At 45.1% G+C, this 21,478-nt stretch overlaps 1 protein-coding gene across 1 annotated transcript in view; it reads right to left on the minus strand.

Annotated features, from left to right (window-relative positions):
- hivep2a (HIVEP zinc finger 2a) overlaps positions 1 to 21,478 on the minus strand; it is a 77,010-nt gene that overhangs the window by 22,956 nt on the left and 32,576 nt on the right. The window contains 1 exon segment of the mRNA XM_034580540.1: positions 15,710 to 15,783. The gene's annotated coding sequence lies outside the window, so the exon portion shown is untranslated.

Here is a 21,478-nt window from a genome sequence, read left to right on the forward strand (position 1 = left end):
AGGAGGAGAACTATCCCACTGATAATATACGAATTGTGGATATATATCTGAAGTAGAAACATGTCCGTCGATGAAATAACAATCATCATCACATAAAACTCATTATTTCAAGTCTCGTCTCAGACTCAGAGTAGAAGCATCAGCGCTCTGCCATCCCACGACTCAACTCGCTGCTCACGCCGCCGCCGCCGCCGTGTTTTGTTTTAATTTGGAGCTGTCAATCACCTGCTGAGCCGACGCATCGCCGCCGATCTGAGCGAGAGCGAGTGTGAAGGAGCCGGAGAGAAGAGGCTCTCCGGAAAGCAGTGGAATTAAATCCTAGAGCCACAGAGATGAATCCAAAGTACTTCAACTGTACACACACACACGCACACACACGCACACGCACACACACACACACGCACACACACACACACACACGCACACACACAGACACAGACACACACACACACACACACACACGCACACACACAGACACACAGCAGACAGCTTGTAGACAGTGATTTACAGCAGGTAGGAAGTCAATTACTGCTACTGGATAGTTCTGTTAGAATGTGTGTGTGTGTGCGTGTGTGTGTGTGTGTGTCCTCAATAGGGTATGTGTGTGGGAGGTGGCAGCACAGGCGGCTTTGCTGAGACAGGATGAGTGTGTGAGTGTGTGTGTGTGTGTGAGTGTGTGTGTGTGTGTGTGTGTGCGTGGGAGGAGGAAGTTGTTGGAGTGCCAAGGTTACAGTTCTGCTGCTGCTGTTGAATCGCTGTTATAAAATCCACAGTTACACAACGGAAACGCTCCGAACTTAAAGCCGCTCTGTGACGGAGACGGGATCAAACTTTGGGATCATTCACAAATTTTATTTTCGCAAAAAAAAAGTTACTTCATCTCCAAGTTAAGTTTGCATAGTAAAATTCCCAGATGAGGTGCAGACACAGGGAAGTTATAGGAAGGTAAAAGTCGAGGAATAACTCAAACTGCACAAATTCAAATTAAAACAGGATGATCGTCATAATTTGCTGAAGCGAAACAAGTCCAAACTTTATGCAACATGTGAAAAAACCTTTTTCAAAGTTGATATAAAATAAAAGGAAATTGAAAATGATGTGTTGAACACGGTGCTGAGAAAAAACAGCGCCGTGTTCTCACTTCCCACAGCTTCGTGTTTCACTTCTGTCACGCACAGATGCAGAAACTGTCCCCTGCAGGCTTCCATAGGTAATCTGTGGATGTGTTTTTAGAACATAACGTGTGGTTTCCAAAGAAAAGAGAAACTGCAGAAGAAACTGCTGACCAACTAAAAACCCACGGCAACAAACCGAAGCAACAAGTATGGTTTGAAAAGAGAAGAAAGTTTGGGTTACGATCGAGGGCGGAGACGCAGTTTAATTGGTCAATAAAAGCTCCAGGAAAACAACGAAAAAACTGATAAAGAAAGAAATATGACTTTTAAACTCACTTCAAACTTTGGCTGCTCTGAGAAAGAAAAGAGTTTTAATGTGGAGAATAAATATCGTGGATGAAACGTCTGAGTTTATTTGTTTGTTGATGTTTTTACCTCTCGGACTCACCAGCGGGTTTTTTATAAGACAAAACTTCCCAGTTCCAACAACTGAGTGAAACCACAGGGACGACTGGGATCAGTTTCAACTTTATACGACACACAAATCTCCAGCGTCACAAAAAATAACAATATATTTATATTTAATTATCTTTTCTTTGGTGAGTATAAAAGGAAATCGCCATGTAAAATTCAGCAAGTGCACAAACTCTAACTATTGCTCCTCGGGCGAGTCTGTGATGTTCGTGGTTCTCTCGTTACGCTTCGTGCTGTTAACGCAGAGTCGACACTTCCTGCATCTGCTCACACCGGCTCATCGGGGATTTACTCCCTTGTTTCTCCAGGAAGACTTTAATTGTGACACGTCTGAGGGGAAGTGTTGTGTTTCAGCGACGGCAGCTTGAAGCCAGGACGGAGCAGAGGCAGTCAAAACAGATGAATCAGTTTCTGTAAAAACACAAGTTGGCAAAACTACTGAAAGAAAATGAATCAGTCGCCAAATCAGCTGCTTGGACAGAAACACCAATAATTTCTCTTTTGTAACTTTAAATCTGTTCAAATTTACGGCTTCAAAAATCATAACTTTTCAGCTAAAGTCAGAAACAACAATTTATTGTAAGAATTCAGGTCAATCGTCAGACGACAGTTTACAAAACCACAAAGTTCATTTAGCAGCTGTTGAATGAAAGGATCTTCCAGAGCGAAGCTGCAGCGAAAGAATATTTTCACCATTTCCTTGATTTAAAGAATAAGAAACAACCCACAGGGAGGATTTCAATGTTTGTGTTTTGTCCAACAAACAGTGAAAAACTTTTTTTATTGTCATATTTGACGAAGAAAAGCAGCAAATTTAAGGACCTGAAATTACATTTGAGCTTAAAAATAATAAAAAGACGCATAATCTCTCTCTTCTTATTTTACTCTTATTTTATTATTGTATTTTATTAATGCATTGTGTCTTTATTGCTTCTCTTTTATCACTAACTTGATTTTCTGTCATGGGTTTCCCTGCAAACACTTTTCATCTGCTTGTTCTTTATTATTATAAATCATGAGGCAGATAAACATCTTGAATCTTGAGACATAAAACAGCGACTAAATGGACCAACTTCTGATATTATTTAGTCGACTCTTTCATTCATGTTCTTTCTTTATCTATTTGTTCCAGTGCGCGCACACACACACACACACACACACACACACACACACACACACACACACACACACACACACACACACACACACACACACACACACACACACACACACACACACACACACACTGCAGTTAACATGGGAAACGTGATGTGACCCAGCGCCAATTCAGACTGTAAAAGAATTCCATGTTCAATGTTGTGTCTCTTGGCACACACTCTTACATACGGCACACACACTGTACACACAGAGTACACACACTGTATATAACACACTGTACACACACTGTATATAACACACTGTACACACCACTGTACACACCACTGTACGTACAGAGTTTTCTTTTCCAAAACAGCCGTTCTTCTGCAGCTGTGGCTGTTTGAGCAACATGTTTCCATTTAACACAGAGAGCAAAAAGAGACAGAGGAAAAGATGGAGAGAGGGAATGAGAGAGAGAGAGAGAGAGGGAGAGAGGGAGAGAGAGGGAGAGAGAGAGAGAGAGAGAGAGAGAGAGGGAGAGAGGGAGAGAGAGGGAGAGAGAGAGAGAGAGAGAGAGAGAGAGGGAGAGAGAGAGAGAGAGGGAGTCAAAGAAACAGAGGGGAGGGGGTGAGGAGGTAAGGAGGGGAAAAACAGGCGTCCTGTTGGTGTAAATTGCCAGTGGAAAAGAGAAGGCGGTCATATTTTCCACAGGGCCGTTGAGCCAGCCTTGAAACTATTACTGAGTTAGCCCCGTGTGTGTGTGCGCGTGTGTGTGTGTGTGTGTGTGTGTGTGTGTGTGTGTGTGTGTGTGTGTGGCTTCATTACATTTTCCACAACAGTTTGCAAAATGCACCAGGAAGCACGATGGACAGAGGAAGGAGGAGAGGGGTTTGTTTTCTGTTCTGCAGGAGAACTTCTCCTGCGATGCACCAACATCCAACATCGGTGGTTCTCTATCGAGCTGCTGTGGAACTGTGTCGCTCCTCCGTATGAGGAGGCGCATGTGTGAACGCCAATGTCCGAGTGAGACGCTCCCTGGTTTCCACGAACTTTATCCACCTGACCTCCGGGTGTAAAGTCTGTGAAATCCAGGAGAAGGAGTCGATCCTCCTCCGGATTTTAACCGTGGATCATGTCTGAAAACGGCTTTCGAGGAATTCTGAGCTGATGTGAAGTTTATTTTCAAAACATGTTGTAATTAAATTCTTAAGGGAGCGATCCAAGGTTGCCCCCCCCCCCCCCCCCCCCCCCCCCCGCTCCTCTGAGGTATTTTACTGGCTGTTGAGGAATAGGTTTAGAGCTGAAGTGCCCTTGAGCAAAACAATTTGACCTACAGTATAATGGTGAGGATTCTTTCACACCTTGTTTGTTTCAGATCTTCAGACTTTTCAGTTTAGTGAGAAACTAAATATCAGGTGTGAAAGGTTCCTCAGACCAACGCACCAACATTGAGTCCAAAAGAGGTGGTCTGGGTCTGGGTTTGTTCTCAGGGGGTTGGGTTCAGGTCTCAGTTGTGTGTCTGGGTCTCAGACCTGTTGTGGGTTCAGGTCTCAGTTGTGTGTCTGGGTCTCAGACCTGTTGTGGGTTCAGGTCTCAGTTGTGTGTCTGGGTCTCAGACCTGTTGTGGGTTCAGGTCTCAGTTGTGTGTCTGGGTCTCAGACCTGTTGTGGGTTCAGGTCTCAGTTGTGTGTCTGGGTCTCAGACCTGTTGTGGGTTCAGGTCTCAGTTGTGTGTCTGGGTCTCAGACCTGTTGTGGGTTCAGGTCTCAGTTTCCTGCAGACCTCCAGCAGACACTGGGGCAGTGTGTCACTAACATTAACAAATAGAAGTTCATCAGACGCGTCATTGTTCCTCCAGAGATCCTGTTCTGACCCGAAGTCGCGACCACAACAGTCTCTTCTCTTTCCTGTCTGATATAAATTTAGCCCCGATGCCTCTGGCTGCGGCCGCAGAGACGTTTGTGACGCAAACTGCAAAACCTCTGCACACTGGCGGCCATTATAGGAGCTTCTTCATGCATTCATCCTGATTTAGCTCTGTGCACAGTGGTGTTTGTGTTTTTACAGATTCTGGAGTCTGAATGAACGATGCACTCGAGTGGGAGCTTCCAGCCCACAGCAGCTCTACAGAAAGTTTGAGTCAAATTCAGGGCACAAGACTATTCCTGGTATAAGTGTGTGTGTGTGTGTGTGTGTGTGTGTGTGTGTGTGTGTGTGTGTGTGTGTGTGTGTGTGTGTGTGTGTGTGTGTTTACAGGCATCATCACACTTACATAAGCTGTTTTTCTTTCATCTACATCAGCTCGCCTCCCCTTGTTTCTCCTGCTTTCCTTGTTGCCTCGTCTCCTTTGTTCTCTTGCCTCCTTTTTCACTCTTTCCTGCTCTTGTTGTCTCCTTTACTCGTCTGTGCGCCTCCTTTTCCTTTCCCTCTTTTTCATTCATGCTTTCCCGTTTCCGAAACCTTCTTTGGAATCCTCTCCTCTCCTCTCCTCTCCTCTCCTCTCCTCTCCTCTCCTCTCCTCTCCTCTCCATCGTTAATAAAAACCCTGCAGGCAGGTTTTAGCTGCACCATAACGCTGAGTTAGTTTTCCTCTCCAGACCCAAGTTTTCCTGGAGGACATTTTTTCACAGAGTTGCATCAGAAATGTTCAATTTGAGACTCGCAGCAGCAGCAGCAGCAGCGATAAGATAACTCGTGTAGTATGTAGGGCGGGTAATTACCAAGACTTTCACTTACAGACTTCACAAACCAAACAGGATCCAATTAAGGCCTGTGTTACCAGTATTTATGTCAGGAGGTTCGACAGAAAACGGCAGCATAACCAGTGCTTCTGCTGCCGGGCACCGGGGGGCGCCCATTATAGAGGGTAATAAAACATGTATCATCTGTGGAACCAGTGTGTGTCATCCTGTAAAAGCTCTCGGAGGAAGAGTTTGGTTCCAGCCTCCGTCACCTCCTTTTCATTCAACCCTGTGTTGTTTAGACGAGCGCCGAGTTCATTATGAAATGTTTTCCATTGTGATATTAGAACAAGAACAACTCTGCACAGACGAGAACAAAAGGCTAACGCACACAATGTTGAAACGGCGTTTGGACGTCCGTGGCTCAGGGGGTGGAGCGGAGATTTCTTGGACTTTTCGATGTAGTGTGTCAATGAGCAATTCAGAAGTTGTGTACAAAGTCATTATTGAGTAAATAGAGAAAGACGACAGTGAAAAAGAAAAGTGGAAAAAGATTCACTGGCAGAAGAAAAAGACTGAAACAACATTTAGATGATGTCTCACATCTTCGCTCCTGGCTCCTCATTTACAAGCAGTAAAATGCACAGTGAGTGTGTGTGTGTGTAGTTTATTCTCGACACAATGGGGGCGGGTGGTTCAATGAATACTGTCCCCAACACCCGTTACTCACACACACACACACACACACACACACACACACACACACACACACACACACACACACACACACACACACACACACACACACACACACACACACACACACACACACACACACACACACACTGACTGTCCACCCACGCCACACAGAGCTAATCGCCGTTCCCTCACATCCGAAGAGCAGCAGGTGTGTAGGAGGTGTGTGTTCTCTCTCTCCTTCTGTGTGTGTGTGTGTGTGTGTGTGTGTGTGTGTGTGTGTGTGTGTGTGTGTGTAACTCGTACTCTACACCTGCACATACAGAATGTTCCTGTTCCATTTCCTGCAGCAGTAGTTGCTGCTGATTTGCATCTCGCTCCTGTAATTTCCTTCTCTGCTTAAATTCAGCTTCTTTATTGCTGCGACATGTAAAACACATTTATGTCGTCAGAGCAAATAACCTTCAGTGGAGAAGGGAACTTTTTATCTAATGCAATAGTTTGAAATGTGCATGAAATGCATTGAAGGAAACTTGGCCACCGTACTGTGAACCTTCTCCTTATAGAGAACATAAGACTATAATCTTCCTCTAAGTGAGAGTTTAACCACAACGAGAATAATAATCGTGGTTTCATCACTACAAGTGGTGGTTGTGCAGCAAGATCAGATATTTTAGCAGAAATCAAACGTTTGCTGATCAGCATCAACATATTTGACTTGTGATTGCTTATCAACACGTCCTCATCACGTTGATCGAGAACTTTATCTACTTTTCCTACAAAGTGTATTTTCTGCTGCACTTTCACTTTCAGTTGCACAATTTTCGAAGAGTCAAAGCCTCACAACCAACAATCTCAACTGCAACACAACATGTAAAGCACAGTCCAGAGTCCATAGGCCGGACATGACGTATAAACTCATGTAGAGCTGAAGAACTGAAAGCAGCTCGTGTCCGAAACTTGGACCCAAATGTCCAACCTCAGTTCTCTCATCTCTTATCTCCATGGAAACCAGCTGAGTATCAATCACAGTGTATTGGAAATGTATTGTTTTCTTCTACCATCAATGCCCATAATACAAAATGAAAACAACCAATTTATTCATCAATAAAATCATCAAACACACACACACACACACACACACACACACACACACACACACACACACACACACACACACACACTGCGCTCTATCTGTGAGGACACACACTCGGGGGGGAGGACGCCATGGGAACAGATGAAGGCGCTGTCAGCAGCACCTGCTCCTCCTCCACAGCCTGCGCTCCTCCCATGATCCTCTCTGCCCCTCATGGACCACTGACTCCATTTATAAAAAGAAGGCGCGTTTGATTCGTTCGTCACCTTCACCTCATGTTGTCGGGTTACAAAACACGAAGCGCTATAAAAATATCCAGGGAAAACAAAAAAATAATATTTGTTCTTTTCCCGTTTTTCTTTTAATTTGAACCTTTTTTCTTCTCAAAGTCAAATTGTCACAACGTCACATGTCGAGTGAGGGAAACGATCACATGACTCGGCCTCCGCATCGCCACACACAAAGAACCGTCATTCAACACTGTGTGTATGTATATACGTGTGTGTGTGTGTGTGTGTGTGTGTGTGTGTTTCAAGCCTTTGTCTTTCTCTCTACAATCCTCCTTTGTTTTAATGTCTTGACCTCTACCACCTCTCTCTCCCTCTCTTTCATTTCTTTGCTTCCTTCTTCTCCTCTGCCCACTTCTCTAAATCCATCTCTCCTCCTTTCTCACTTTCTTTTCGTCTTCTCTCTCCTTCCCCTCTTTCCCGTGGCGGTGATCATCCCTCACCTTTCCTCCCATTTAAAGTTACACTTTTCTGTCGTCTGCAGTTTTAATTAATCAGGCGACTCGTTAACGAACTCTCCCCCTCGACCGTTAATTAATCAGGTTTCTGCCTTAATGAACAGTCTAAACTTGTTAAACCTGTTTCGCTCTTAATTAGCCCGTTAGCTCCGGGGCCCAGCGCTCCGACAAGACTATTAGGCACTGTACTACGCCTTGATGGCAGCCTCCGCCAGTGTGTGCGTGAGCGTGTGTGTGGAGATTACCTCACTCCCTAATGGGGCTGCTCAAATATTTATAGGGCAGGAAGCTGAATGGGAAGAATGATAGAGCTCAGGGAGACAGCAGACACCGAGCGAGCGCATGAGAAGACTGATGCTGCCTGCGAGTGCTGCTCGTACGCTACCGACTTCCGACCTGCGAAGATGTAAAGATGTGTGAAGCCCGAAGGGTCACGACACGCCGCTCGTCCTCCTGTACCGTGGACATGTGGATGTCACCACCTGCTGGATGTCGACCTGGCTCACGGACAATCCCATTGTAAATTTTGTAAGAAAAAAGGCTGTATCCAATATATAGTATAAGAAAGTTGAATTTTAGCTTTACATGATGTGACCGTCAGTTTGTTTGTTTGAGTAAAATGTTCGGGTTTGTGGCCAAAATCGATAAAAACAAGTTTAAAGAAACTCAAATCCTCCTTTATGAACACAGCCGTTCAGAGCTGGAGCTGCTGAAAGGTCTCACTTTCCCTCCAACGCGATCATCTCGGACAATTACTGTCCCTCGACGTCGCCCGATTAAGCGTTAGCACGAAGCCCCGTGTCCCTCGACGCGCCGCACGACAAAGTATCACAGCGTCGACCACTGGAAGGATCCGCCGGGGACCTTCGGGTGATTCATGTTCTCGCCGGGCAAAGTTGGGAAGTTTACAAAACACGAATCACAGTGATTTGCTGCAGTAATTTACTTCAAATCGGAGTGTTTTTTCCTCTTCCTGCAGGCGACTGAGAGCCGTCTGCCAACGGAGTGAGCTCATTCCACTTGTTTCCAATTCTTTCTCACTGTGTCAGAAATCCTCTGGCAACACGTGTGAGGACGACTCAGGCTACACGCATGTGAAGGAAATGAAACAAAACGTGTGAAAACTGGAGCGCGATAAAGAAACCGGCGGTGCAAACTCGACGCATGAAATCGGAAACAAATGAAATGATCTCACCCCCCCCCCTCCTCCATTTGCAGATTTCCCTTCATCGTAAGACAAATGGGATTTTAAGACTTATAATTAGATTAAATTACATGTTGATGCTTATCTTCAGGAATTCAGGATGCAGAACGACAGGAAAGAAAGGAGAAAGGAGAGATGGAGGGAGGATGATGCCATGGATGTGGTATCTCGCCGGGGAAAGTTTGGGGCAATGACATCAGAGCGTCAAACACAAACACTGGAACGAGCACGAGGTCAAGGTGTTGTGTTACCGTGAGGAAAGTGAAGGATGGGAGGATGGAGGGAGGAAGCCAGAGTCAAGAGAGGGAGAAATGAAGAGAGAGAGAGAAGAGAGAGAGAGAAGAGAGAGAGAGAAGAGAGAGAGAGAAGAGAGAGAGACAGAAAGAGGAAAACAATAAGACGATGAACGATAAAGAAAGAAGGACGAGGGAAAGAGGTTAGAATGAAGTCAGTGTTGAGGGACTGGGTGGAACCAGATGGGAAACACATGCTGTGAAACACACACACACACACACACACACACACACACACACACACACACACACACACACACACACACACACACACACACACACACACACACACACACACACGCGCTCCAGTGTAGCTGGAGTCTTGCGATGACCTCCTGACACCAGATGGAAGGATGACGCTCTTTCCTCTCACCTCCACGATTCTGTCGTTCACGACTCGGCATTCTGGGAAACGGAGTTCCCACAGCGGTGAGGCTGTGACTACAGGATGCTGCATTCAGGGCCCAAGGAAGAGGACGTAAATAAAAGCTTCACACGGAGTTCATCACATGTGATCAGTTCAACTTCTGATGAAAAACTCAGACTGCACCTCTGATTGTAAATATTTCAGAATTTTACTCTGGAATAAAAAACAAAAATGCTTCCAGTTTAAATGTAGATTATTATATTAATAGAGAAAATACTTCACAATTTAGCCGCAGATTAAAAAAACTGCTTCTAGTTTCCAGTCCTGGTTTGCAAATTTAGCCTTAGATTACATATTCTACCGAAAATGGCAAAATTTGTATGGAAATAGCCATAACAACTAGGAAAAATCATTTAAAATACAATCAAATTAGTCACATCTGAGATGATAAATACTATAAAAAATACAGATGGGTTTGATTTTCATGTCTCAAATAGAAAATACCGGTTAGTTCAGCCGTCACCTGATAAAAGTGGCATCTTCCAGGAATTAAACACGTCCTCAGTTCACCTCCTCATTATAATGAAAAACATCTGGAGTAATTCACCTGTCGTTTGTTTGTCTTCGTGAAGGTGTGTGCTGAACCTACAGGGCTCAAGTGTTGGCATCTACATTGTGTGTGAGTGTGTGTGTGTGTGTGTGTGTGTGTGTGTGGTTGGGGGGGGGGGGGGGGGGTGGGGGGGGGGGGGGTGAGATGACACAGCATGACGTCGAAGCTCCCCCGCTTCACGAGAAGCTGATGCGTGAGCGGCAGTTTGTCTCCATGGCGATGAGCAGCTTTTGACACCTGTAGCTGTCATACCCCGACAACAGCGTCAAAGTGTGTGTTATGCAAAACACACACACACACACACACACACACACACACACACACACACACACGCACACACACACGCACACACAAACACACGCACATGATGCTGAAGCTCGGGCTGAGAAGTAATCCGTTAAAGAGTCAAAGACCAAAGTAAAGTTTAAAAAGCAGCACTAGTACAAATCTTGTATTGTCTCTGCGGCTCTGGACACAGTGTGCGAGCCGCTTGGAGACTTTCTGGCCGACGGCGGTTGAAGCTGCACCGAACCACGTGGGCGTTCAAACAGATTCAATATGGACCATCATTCCAGGTGAGATACATACGAGTATTCACATAAACCGTGAGTCACTTTCAACCTTCCCTGTGTGATCTTTAAACAGAGTCGGTAAGAAAAACACAGACGCCGATAATAAACGGTTGGGAGCCGTGGTTTGTGATTGTAACCATAGCAACAGGGATGTGTTTTAAAGCTGAAACGCAGTCGTGTGGATGGAGCTATAGATGGAAAAGACAGGACGACTGGACGGTCCATATCTGAGGCCAAGTTTACAGCCGGACTAGTTTCTCCACACAAAACACAAACAGTGATGCGCTGCCTTACCTCTGTTAACAGCTATGTGCAGACGCATGCAGATGAAGTAAAAAGCTGATGCATTTCAGTCGTTGTGTCGCCACCAAACTCCTTCCCACAGATTCTGAATATTCACATGTAAAATCTGTTTATAGAGATTAAACAACTGATCAATACCGAGGTGACAGATCTGTGGATGAAGACAAACTTCCCACGACACTTCAACATGTGAACCGGACGAGCCCGACATCGAACCCGTAATTAGCAGTTGACTCATCGTCGGAGGTGAATAATCAGGTTTTTGTGAGACGGTAATTCTCAGCTATGATCCACAGCAGAGACTCATTGAGATTCATGTGAACTCCGACAACTGAACGATGTCGACGAACAGAAACCACAAACCGCGGAGACAGACACTCCTGTTGGATTCTGACGCGTTACATCACAAAACAAACCGCCATCGTCGACCAGACAGGATCAAAACCACGTGATCCAGTATCATAACATCAGGGTGTGTCTATGTGCTGGAATTTGGGGTTTCACACACGCTGAACGGATGTGGCGAGCGCTAATTGTGTTGGTCTGGGACGCTGCCAGCCGCTTCCTGCGTCAGGTGTCGTCACGAGGAGCCTTGAAAACCCTCTTTTTTTATATTCGGGAGGATTTTCCCCAATAAAATGTGGTAATTGAGGTTTTTCTTCAGGGGACTTTATGTCACGTCTTCTCTCTTCATTCTACACAAACGTAACTAACACAAAAGCAGGAAAGTAGAGATTGTCGTCTTTCCAGTTGTGCAGGTGTGAGCCCGACAGGTGTGGCCAGCTGTGGCTGTGCGGTACAGGACGTCGTGTTTGTTTTAATTACAGAAGGTAGCTCTCTTTTGTCTGCATATATTTTTAGGTCAAACAGCTGACTCGTGATTTGTTTCAAGTGAGTCAGCGGTGGATTCTGGGAAAGGGTTGGGTGAAGATGACCATGGCTGATGGGAAATACACACACACACACACACACACACACACACACTCCAGTTCCAGATTGTTATGCGTTTTACTGCTTTGGCAACACAGCAGTGACAGTCGTGCCAGTGATGGATGTTTGAATGAAACCGAGTAGAGTGAGAGCAGAGAGCAAACACACACTCAGAAAATATAAGTACTTTTCAAGAATCTCAGATTTCAAAATAAAAGCACACAAAATGCGAAACGGAGAATGGACAGAGGGAGAAACAAATAGTTCTGCAGCTGTGTATTCATACCTAAACTCAACCTTTACCCAAACGCTAAATCGAAGTCAGGCTGGGTCCACTCCCAGATGCCCTCACTCTCTAAAAATGTCCACAAATATGTTAAAAGTAGAATAAATACACGCGGTGTTTACAGATTTGTCCGTTACCTCATGGAAAAAGAGAAATGCACGTTCAGAAACGTTATTTTCTGCTGTTGTGCAAACCACAAAGCCAAAGTGATATTAGTGGTCTAAAATTATGATTACTACATGCTGATGCTGAAACCGTATACATCTCTGGAGTTCAGGCTCGGAGGTAATGAAGATGAAGGTGAAGGTCTCCTGCCAGGATTCTGCCTCAGCTGCACGGCCATTTATTCATGTTTTCACCAGCGTGCAATAACAGAAGTTAAATCAAAACCCGGGACCGGATCACGAGATGACGTGAAACCTGAGAGTTTCATTTCGGATCATTTGAACTTGTGAAATAACAGATTGTTTCCATTACGTCAGGAATCGTCACAATAGGCTGATAACGGGAAGTTAAGGGTCAAAGTTCATCACCTCCGCAAACAACAGTCTGAGACGTTCGGTCACAGCTCCTGAAGAACCCAGAGACTTCTCCACCGTGTGGTTCAGGATCCAAATCACAGACACAAACACACGGGGGGGAAAACTCCCTCCTCATCTTTACCACAGAAAACAGAAGTTGATTACATCATGTCTGACCGATGGTGTGTGTGTGTGTGTGTGTGTGTGTGTGTGTGTGTGTGTGTGTGTGTGTGTGTGTGTGTGTGTGTGTGTGTGTGTGTGTGTGTGTGTGTAAGCTACACAAAAGGATATAACACAACCTCTGATCAGTGTGATTTTTCTGGGAAGAAGGGAAACTAGAATCGTTCTGCTCTCTGAAAGTAAAGAGATGCACCAGTGGGTCTGAGGCTAACGTGCTAACTTCAACAGCTGCTAACGGGACTTTTAGCCTCTTCAAGAAAAAGTACATGTGGCCTCCTTTCAGCTTTAATTGTAAGTCTGTATTATTTTGTTGTACGCATTATAGCAGATGTGATATCAAATGTTTAGAGGTGAAATCCGAATATAACTACGTCAGATCTTTATCATTTTTGCAGAAGAAACTGTTTAGTTACACACGTCACAAGTTGTAAAAATGTCTAATAATCACGATCATGACTGAAGACTCTACTTTTATTGTATCTTATTAAACATAAACATGCACCTGCAGACGAGCAGCTCTCGACATGTGTTCCAGCACCGGACAGGTTTCTGGAATTAGCCGACAGAAGTCTCGTCCTTTAAGAAGCTCACACAGCAGTTTTACACAGTTGTTTTCATCGCCGTCAGTTTCGCACGAACTTTAACCGACAGCAGACGTCCGCACAACAATCTGCTGCTTTTCAATGAGTTAGTATTTCCAACGCTCGCAGCCCAGTTTGAAGTTACCACCCCAGCTGTTTGCCACCTGTCTGCGTGGCGTGCATTTCCTGCTTCGCTCCGCATGCAAGCATGTATTTCCACTTTGCGTCGCTGCCGTGCACGGGGCTGCAAAAACAGAAAACGGGATGTTTCGCCGATGATGCACTGAGCACCCCGCCGCCTCCGAGGAGAGGTCGCTGTCAATCGAGAACGTGCAGAGCAATTCAGGTTCTCATTTGAAACCAGAATCATTCCTCTGTTTAGCAAATACTGTGGTGGTTTGTAATTTGAGCCACTTCAAACAGTTTGACATTCGTGTTTATTCGACTTTCAGGGGCACAAAACAAACTCATTTCACTGGTGAATTATTCCGTCTATTGTTTCATTTGATCCCATGTTTATGAACATGCAGCTCATTGTGAGAATGGATCGTGTTGATAAAAGCCACATTTCCCACCGGGGGGAGAGTAAAAAATCCTCGAAGCCTCAGCCCCCAAACTGAGTGAGTGCACGAGCGTTACCCAACTGGAGCGAGACAGCTGCAACAATATCAGACTGGAGAGAGAGAGAGAGAGAGAGAGGGAGAGAGAGAGAGAGAGAGAGAGAGAGAGAGAGAGAGAGAGAGAGAGAGAGAGAGAGAGAGTGAGTGAGTGAGGAAGAGGAAGAGAGAGAGGGGGGGGTGAGAGAGTGAGTGAGGAAGAGGAAGAGAGAGAGGGGGGGGGTGAGAGGTCAGCGAGGTTCTATTTTTATCTCCTGCGAGTCGTGTCTCGGCTTGAATGGAGGCAAAGAAGCAAAGAAGAATTGTGTTGAAAGGCGAGCGCAGGCAAATTATTTCATAACCTTGGCACACAGCAGGCTGCTGAATGCCAGTGTGTGTGTGTGTGTGTGTGTGTGTGTGTGTGTGTCAGTGAGTGTGTGTGTGTGTGTATGTTTGTTATCATGCTGCACTAGGACATCATCACAAACTCAAACTTCTCCAAAGCTCCACATGATGCATCTTCTCGTTGCAAAATTTACTGCTGCCCTAATTAGTTTTTCTTGATATCTTTCTATAGTTTGGCTCGTACCACTCGTTTGTATCACTGTGTGTGTGTGTGTGTGTGTGTGTGTCTTTTTTAGGGCACGTACTAAATTCAGTTACAGCTTTCTAACAACGTTTTTTGTCCCAAAACCACAATGTCTGCGTCAAACCAGAATCATCAGAGTTGCTCACACCGCCTGATGGTGATTTAGTTCCCTGGAATGTGTGTGTGTGTGTGTGTGTGTGTGTGTGTGTGTGTGTGTGTGTGTGTGTGTGTGTGTGTGTGTCTGTGTGTGTGTGTGTCTGTGTGTGTGTGTGTGTCTGTGTGTGTGTGTGTCTGTTTTACAGCTGTATTCTTGCTCCATTTGTGGCTGTGGTCACATTTAAATTCTGTCCTCTCCTGCAGGAACTATTTCAATTCAAGGAATTCTCTTTACAGAATCCTGGAGGCTGCAGTCGTGCTCGAGAAACGACTCTGAAAACCCGCACGTGATAAACTACAGCACCGGGGACGCCAGTGTGAGCGGCTGCACAACAGCAGGGAAACCGACATGTACAACAACACATCCTGTAACAACAAGAAGCCAAATCACTTCAGAAACTCCATCATAGAGAAATATACTGAAAATACCAGTTTACCACCAACAGCAACAAAAAAACAATAACTAAATGTTCTGCAGGTTTGAACCCACAATGAGGTAAAACACCCCAGTGACCTGATTTCTACATATTCAACGACAGTGTCTGAACTGGGACCAGCAGCTCCACAGTGTGAGCAGGGGGGGGGGGGGGGGGGGGGGGGGGGGCAGAGCAGCTTACCTGCAGGTCTGCACGTGCTCAGGTGGATTTCAGCCGGAGTCCCGAGTCCCTGGATGTGGGCTCACGAGGACGTCCTGGAAAAAAAACGTGAGAGAGAGTGAGTGACACCAACAAGTCCTCACAGCCGACTTCCACTCAGACCTCCATAAAAACACAACATATCTAATATATATAGTTTAAATCGTATAATATATTATACGATATAAACATGGTGAATTCCAGAAGATTACACAGTTACAGCCAAAGTTACTAAAGTACATTTACTCAAGTACTTTATGAGTTACTGGTACTTTACTCTCCACAACAATTGTTTTGTGTGTGTGTGTGTGTGTGTGTGTGTGTGTGTGTGTTTCTGAGGAAGCACAGTCACTATCGCAACAGGAAATAAACAGGATGTGGTGGAGGAAGTGGTCACTGGGGGTGTGATACAGAACCCTCCCCCTCATCCTCACATTTTACAATTACACACACACACACACACACACACACACACACACACACACACACACACACACACGAGGAGAAACACAATAAGTGTTTTCTTAATGAGAAGAAAAGAGAGAGAGTGGAGGAAAGAGGTAAAACAGAGGGAGGGCGAGAAAGGTAGAGAGCAATAGAAATGGGAGGAGAAGGGAGAAGGTGGAAAAGAAAGATGGGACAGAAGGGGGAGTGGAAGAGAGGAGGCAAAAGAGAGACGGGAGGGAGAAGGGGGAGAAAAGAAAAAAGGGGTGAGACAAACAGTGGAAGAGAAGGAGCGGTGGATAGACAGAGAGGGGTGAGAGAGGGGAAGGAAGAGAGAGAGAATGAGGGAGGAGAGGAGAATGAAAAGAGAGGCAGAGGGGAAAGAGAGAGAGAGAGAGAGAGAGAGGGGTGAGAGAAACGACAAGGAGAAGAGGGGGTGAGGGGTTAGAGAGAGAGAGAGGAAGGGGAAGAGAATGAGATATAGAAGGGCGAGAGACAAAGGGGTGACAGGAGAGAGAGAGAGAGAGAGAAAACTCACAAGCAGGAAAGTTCCTTCAATTCATCGAAATCGTCGTCCGTCACACACACACACACACACACACACACACACACACACACACACACACACACACACACACACACACACACAGAGGGAGATCAGATTTTCCCCGAGTCGTCCTTTTGCTCTGGTCTGGAAAAACTATGACCCTGTTTTTCTGTTTCATGTCTGTCAAAACAGTGTGTGTGTGTGTGTGTGTGTGTGTGTGTGTGTGTGTGTGTGTCTGTGTGTGTGTGCGCGTGTGTCTGTGTTTTCCGAAGAGGAAAATAAAGTCGTCCAGCTGTTCTGCGATGCCCCATTTCATAATTGGTTTATTCCAAACAACATGATCAGACTCCATCTGCGACGCAGCTCCTCGTCATGTTTTACCCGTGAGTCAGTTCTGCTCAGTGATCAGAACATCGGAGCTGCTGATCACCTGAGGGCGAAACTCAGTTTAATGTGAAGATCATTTCAGCATCAGGAGGAAACATCTCCTCTCTTCTCAGTCCGCTGACCTTTGACCCACAAGGTGAGGGCTGCAGCTACTGTTGAAGCTCATGATTTATTGTTGTGAATCCATTCATCTATTTAAAATGTATAAAAACTCAATAACATCTTCAAATACTTAATTTACTGTCACATAAAATCACATGAGCTTCAGTAAAAGTACTAAATACTCCATAACAAGTTAACATAAACAATTAGATTCACGTAAAATAAGGACAAACAGTATTAAATGAAGTAATAAAACTAAAGTACTATGGCAAGTTTTTATTGTCAAATCTTGTTTTTTTACTTTGTGTGCACATGTACTTTTGTAATGAGCGTAACATGCACAGTATTTGTATTGTCAACGTGTGATACACTATTTAAAAGACTGTTACATATGAGTATTCAATAATTACTTTCATTATGGATTAATTTGCGATATGTTTTCTTGATTTATCAGTTGAGACGATTGTAAAGTTTCTGAAAATAGTGAAAAATCATCACAGTTCAAAGCAAAACTTATTGATTAAAAGGAAAATCGTCGTTAAACAAGAGGAAACAGGATTTTCTGTGGGACACGGACGATACTCGTTAACCATCCGTCGACTAATCTCAAAACCTGAATCGGCTCATTTAGGTGGTTAAACAGCTCCTGTCTCTCCTCCTGATCCTTCGCTCGCCCTTTAATCAAACCATCAAAACCATGTGAGCATGTGAGTAATTCCTGCTGACCACATTTCTCTCGTTCAACATCTTTCCACAAGACGGAGAGATCAAGGTGCAGCGGAGACACACGAGGGCAACGCCGAAACAAAGAGTTGTGGAATATTCCTCTGTTGATTTTCCGTTCATTGTCGACTGGGAAGTCAAACGGCCTCCGGCTGAGGAAAAACTGGGATTCTATTCTCATCTCTTCCCTTTTCTCTTTCTCTCTCCTGCAGTGAACCCGTCGACGACTCACATTTCTGTTTGCATCCTCGTCCTGCTCCTGTATCTCCCCTGCTCCTTCCAGCTGTGTCCCAGGAAACCAAACACACCAGCGCTCAACCATCTCCCATAGAAACTCTGCAGCTCAACCTCTGACAGGCCCAAGAATCCAGTTTCCAGAGAAACACACAAACTCACTTTGAATCATCATACTCCGATTGATTCTTTTATTCAACAAATCAGTTCAGTAAAAATCTGCAAACACAAATGTTATGTGATGGTTTCACGTAATCCTCGTGAAACCATCCGCTACTTTTTTCTTTTGTTTGGTTCGTGTCCCAACTGCTAACATGGAGGAGGCAAGGTTTACGACCTATACTGCAGCCAGCCACCAGGGGGCGATCCAGATGTTTTGGCTTCACTTCCGGGATACACACACAGTTTTGTGCATGAAACTGATTGAAACAAAACTGGAGAAGAAATTCAAAATATACTTAAAAATATTCACGCACTGTTTGAAAACAACAAACAATCAACAAACTTCTTCGAACTGAAAAGTCAACTAACGCAAATGTGACCAAACAACCAAATAACATCCAGTCGTTCTCAGCTATCGTTTCTCTGCTGCCGCGCTCGGACTGAAAACTGTCAGAGAGGCACTTTGGGAGTTTTATGGTCGTGAGGCAGCGAAGAGGAGGAGGAGCAGTTTTTATTCCACTGTTAAGCTGCTCATTATGAAGCTAGACAACACACACACACACACACACACACACACACACACACACACACACACACACACACACACACACACATAACCTCCCACCTGACACAAACACACACATGAACACATGTAGCTTTGCCTCTTTAGACACACACACACACACACACACACACACACAGACCGCAGAGGAATTTCCTAGTTTCATATAAAACTGATAATGGGATGTGTCCCAGCGGGAGCGGAAAATCAGAGGTGACTTACAAGCCTCCACATTCCAACCCCCCCCCCCACACACTCGTGCACTTGAACACACACACACTCACACACACTGAGGTTTGAGAGAGCAGACAGAGAGACAGAGAAAGTTTGGCAGAAGGAAAACCGTTAACTCTAAGTTTCCATGTCTTCGCGGCGGCAGGCCTCTTCGCCGTATTTCTCTGGTTTGACGCGGAGGGAAGTGGAGGCAGATGAGCCGGAGGAGTGAGGAGCGTCTGCAGTGTCTGAACATGTTGCTGCAACGTGCAGCGGCAGTTACAGTTGGATTCAGATGAAGGATAAGAAAAAGAGCAGAGGAGAAAGTCAAGAGAGCGTGAAAAAAGAGTGAGATGGAATAAGAAAGTGCAGAAGAGCTCCAAGGAAATAAAAGGAGCAGGAAGAGGACAAAAAAAAAGTACAGGAGGGGCAAGACGAATGGGAGAGAGGGAGAGACAAAGATGACAGGAAGAGAAGAGCGAGAGCAAAACAGAGAAGACGGGTAATGGAGCCAACATGCGAGGAATGGATGAAGAATGTTGGAGAAAAGAGGAGTGATAAGAAACAAGTCCTCTGCTGCTCATCCCTCAGCATTCTGCTCTTCTTCTTCTAACCTTTGTTCCTTCGCTCAACTTTACTTTCATCTCCCATCATCCTTTCATCTGCTGGATCTTCCTCCCCTCGTGTTAGCCTCCTCATCACTCACACGTTGCTCACACTGCAAAAATGTCCCGTCAGATTTAAGTGAAAGCATTTTTCTGATATGAGGAAATGCAGCTTTGCCTGAATACAGGAACTATGATTATCAGTATTTCTTTACTTTCAATCACTCCATCTTCCTGCCCTCCCTTCATCTCCAGCTCCTCCACTCCTCAATTCTTCACGTCATCATCCCTCTATCTCTCCTCCAACTCTCCATATTTTCCTTCCGTCATTTCTTCTTTCCCCTTCATCAATTTTATCATCTGCACCTCTGTCACTCATCCACCCGTACATTAAATCATCATCCCTCCATTTCTGCCTCTATCACTCTCTCTCTCCGATTCATCCACTCGTCCATCTGCTCCTTATTTCACTTCTCTCGCCACATCGTGTTTTCATTTCTTCCTCCATCGCTCCGGTTACGTCTTTCCCTTCCGTCACGTCACCTTCCATCTGTTTCTCCCTCAATCACTCCGTCCGTGACTCCTTCTTATCACTCACTCCCTTTCCCGGTCATCCCTTTATTCTCTGCTTCCTTCACTCCCCATAACTCCTCTGCCCTTTTCCTCTCCTCCTCCGTCGCCCCCTCCTTGACTCCCTCGCACCGTCGCTCCACCTTCGGTTCATTAGTCTTTGATCGCTCTTTTAATCCCATCTCTCATTCTTTACCTCCACCGTCCCCTCTTCACTTTACCCTTTCCCTCCTTCCAACAACCTCCATCCCTCCTTCCATTCTGTTTCATCCCTCCTTCCTTCCTCCCTCCCTCCATATGCATCTCTTCCTCTTCTGTCATCACTCCATCATGAAGCTCTGTTTGCCAGGCGACCAGAGGCTATGATATGCTGCCACTACCTGCTGTGTGTGTGTGTGTGTGTGTGTGTGTGTGTGTGTGTGTGTCTGTGTGTGTGTCAGTGTGTGTCTGTGTGTGTGTGTGAGTGTGTGTGTGTGAGGTCCTGGCAGCTTCTGTAGCACAGAAGGTAAAAGGGGCTTATACCTGCAGCGAGAGAGAGAGATGAATGTAGAGAAAAATGGACGTCAAGGCGATACAGCCACCTGTCCTCCTCAGGTGTGTGCGTGTGTGTGTGTGTGTGTGTGTGTGTGTGTGTGTGTGTGTGTGTGTGTGTGTGTGTGTGTGTGTGTGTGAAGACAGCGGAAACTTGTGTTCAGTAATGTAGGTCAGATGGAAAGATGGATACGTGTCAAAGAGGAAGAAGAAAACAAACGATGCAAAATGCAGATTTAGACGGAGCGACTGACGTTATATCAAATAATTAAATCGAAGTGGGTGTTTTAAACTCTTGATTAAATATTTTCTATGGTTTTCATTGCAAAAAACCCGTTTCTCGCCTTTTTCTTGTGAAAATCCTCTCACGTTTATAAGAAAAGATCAAATTGTTGACGCCGTCAAAGAACAACAAGACTTCACATCCGGTCCTGACGTGACAATCACTCTGAAAAGGTTTGATTAATCAGGTATGTTTAAATTCCATCTCATTAAAACGTACTGTGTAGTTTAGTCGAGCTTTACTGTCGAGTTACAGATCAAATCACACGTTAAAAAGAAATCTGATCACAGAAGTGATCCAGAAAGTGAAATGAACTTATAGAGCTGACACCAAATTAAAACGATCAACCTGAATATCAGCAGAATATTCAAGGAAAGTAAAAACCTGA

Source organism: Hippoglossus hippoglossus, chromosome 24 (assembly GCF_009819705.1).
Source record: "Hippoglossus hippoglossus isolate fHipHip1 chromosome 24, fHipHip1.pri, whole genome shotgun sequence".
Lineage (NCBI taxonomy): Eukaryota > Metazoa > Chordata > Actinopteri > Pleuronectiformes > Pleuronectidae > Hippoglossus > Hippoglossus hippoglossus.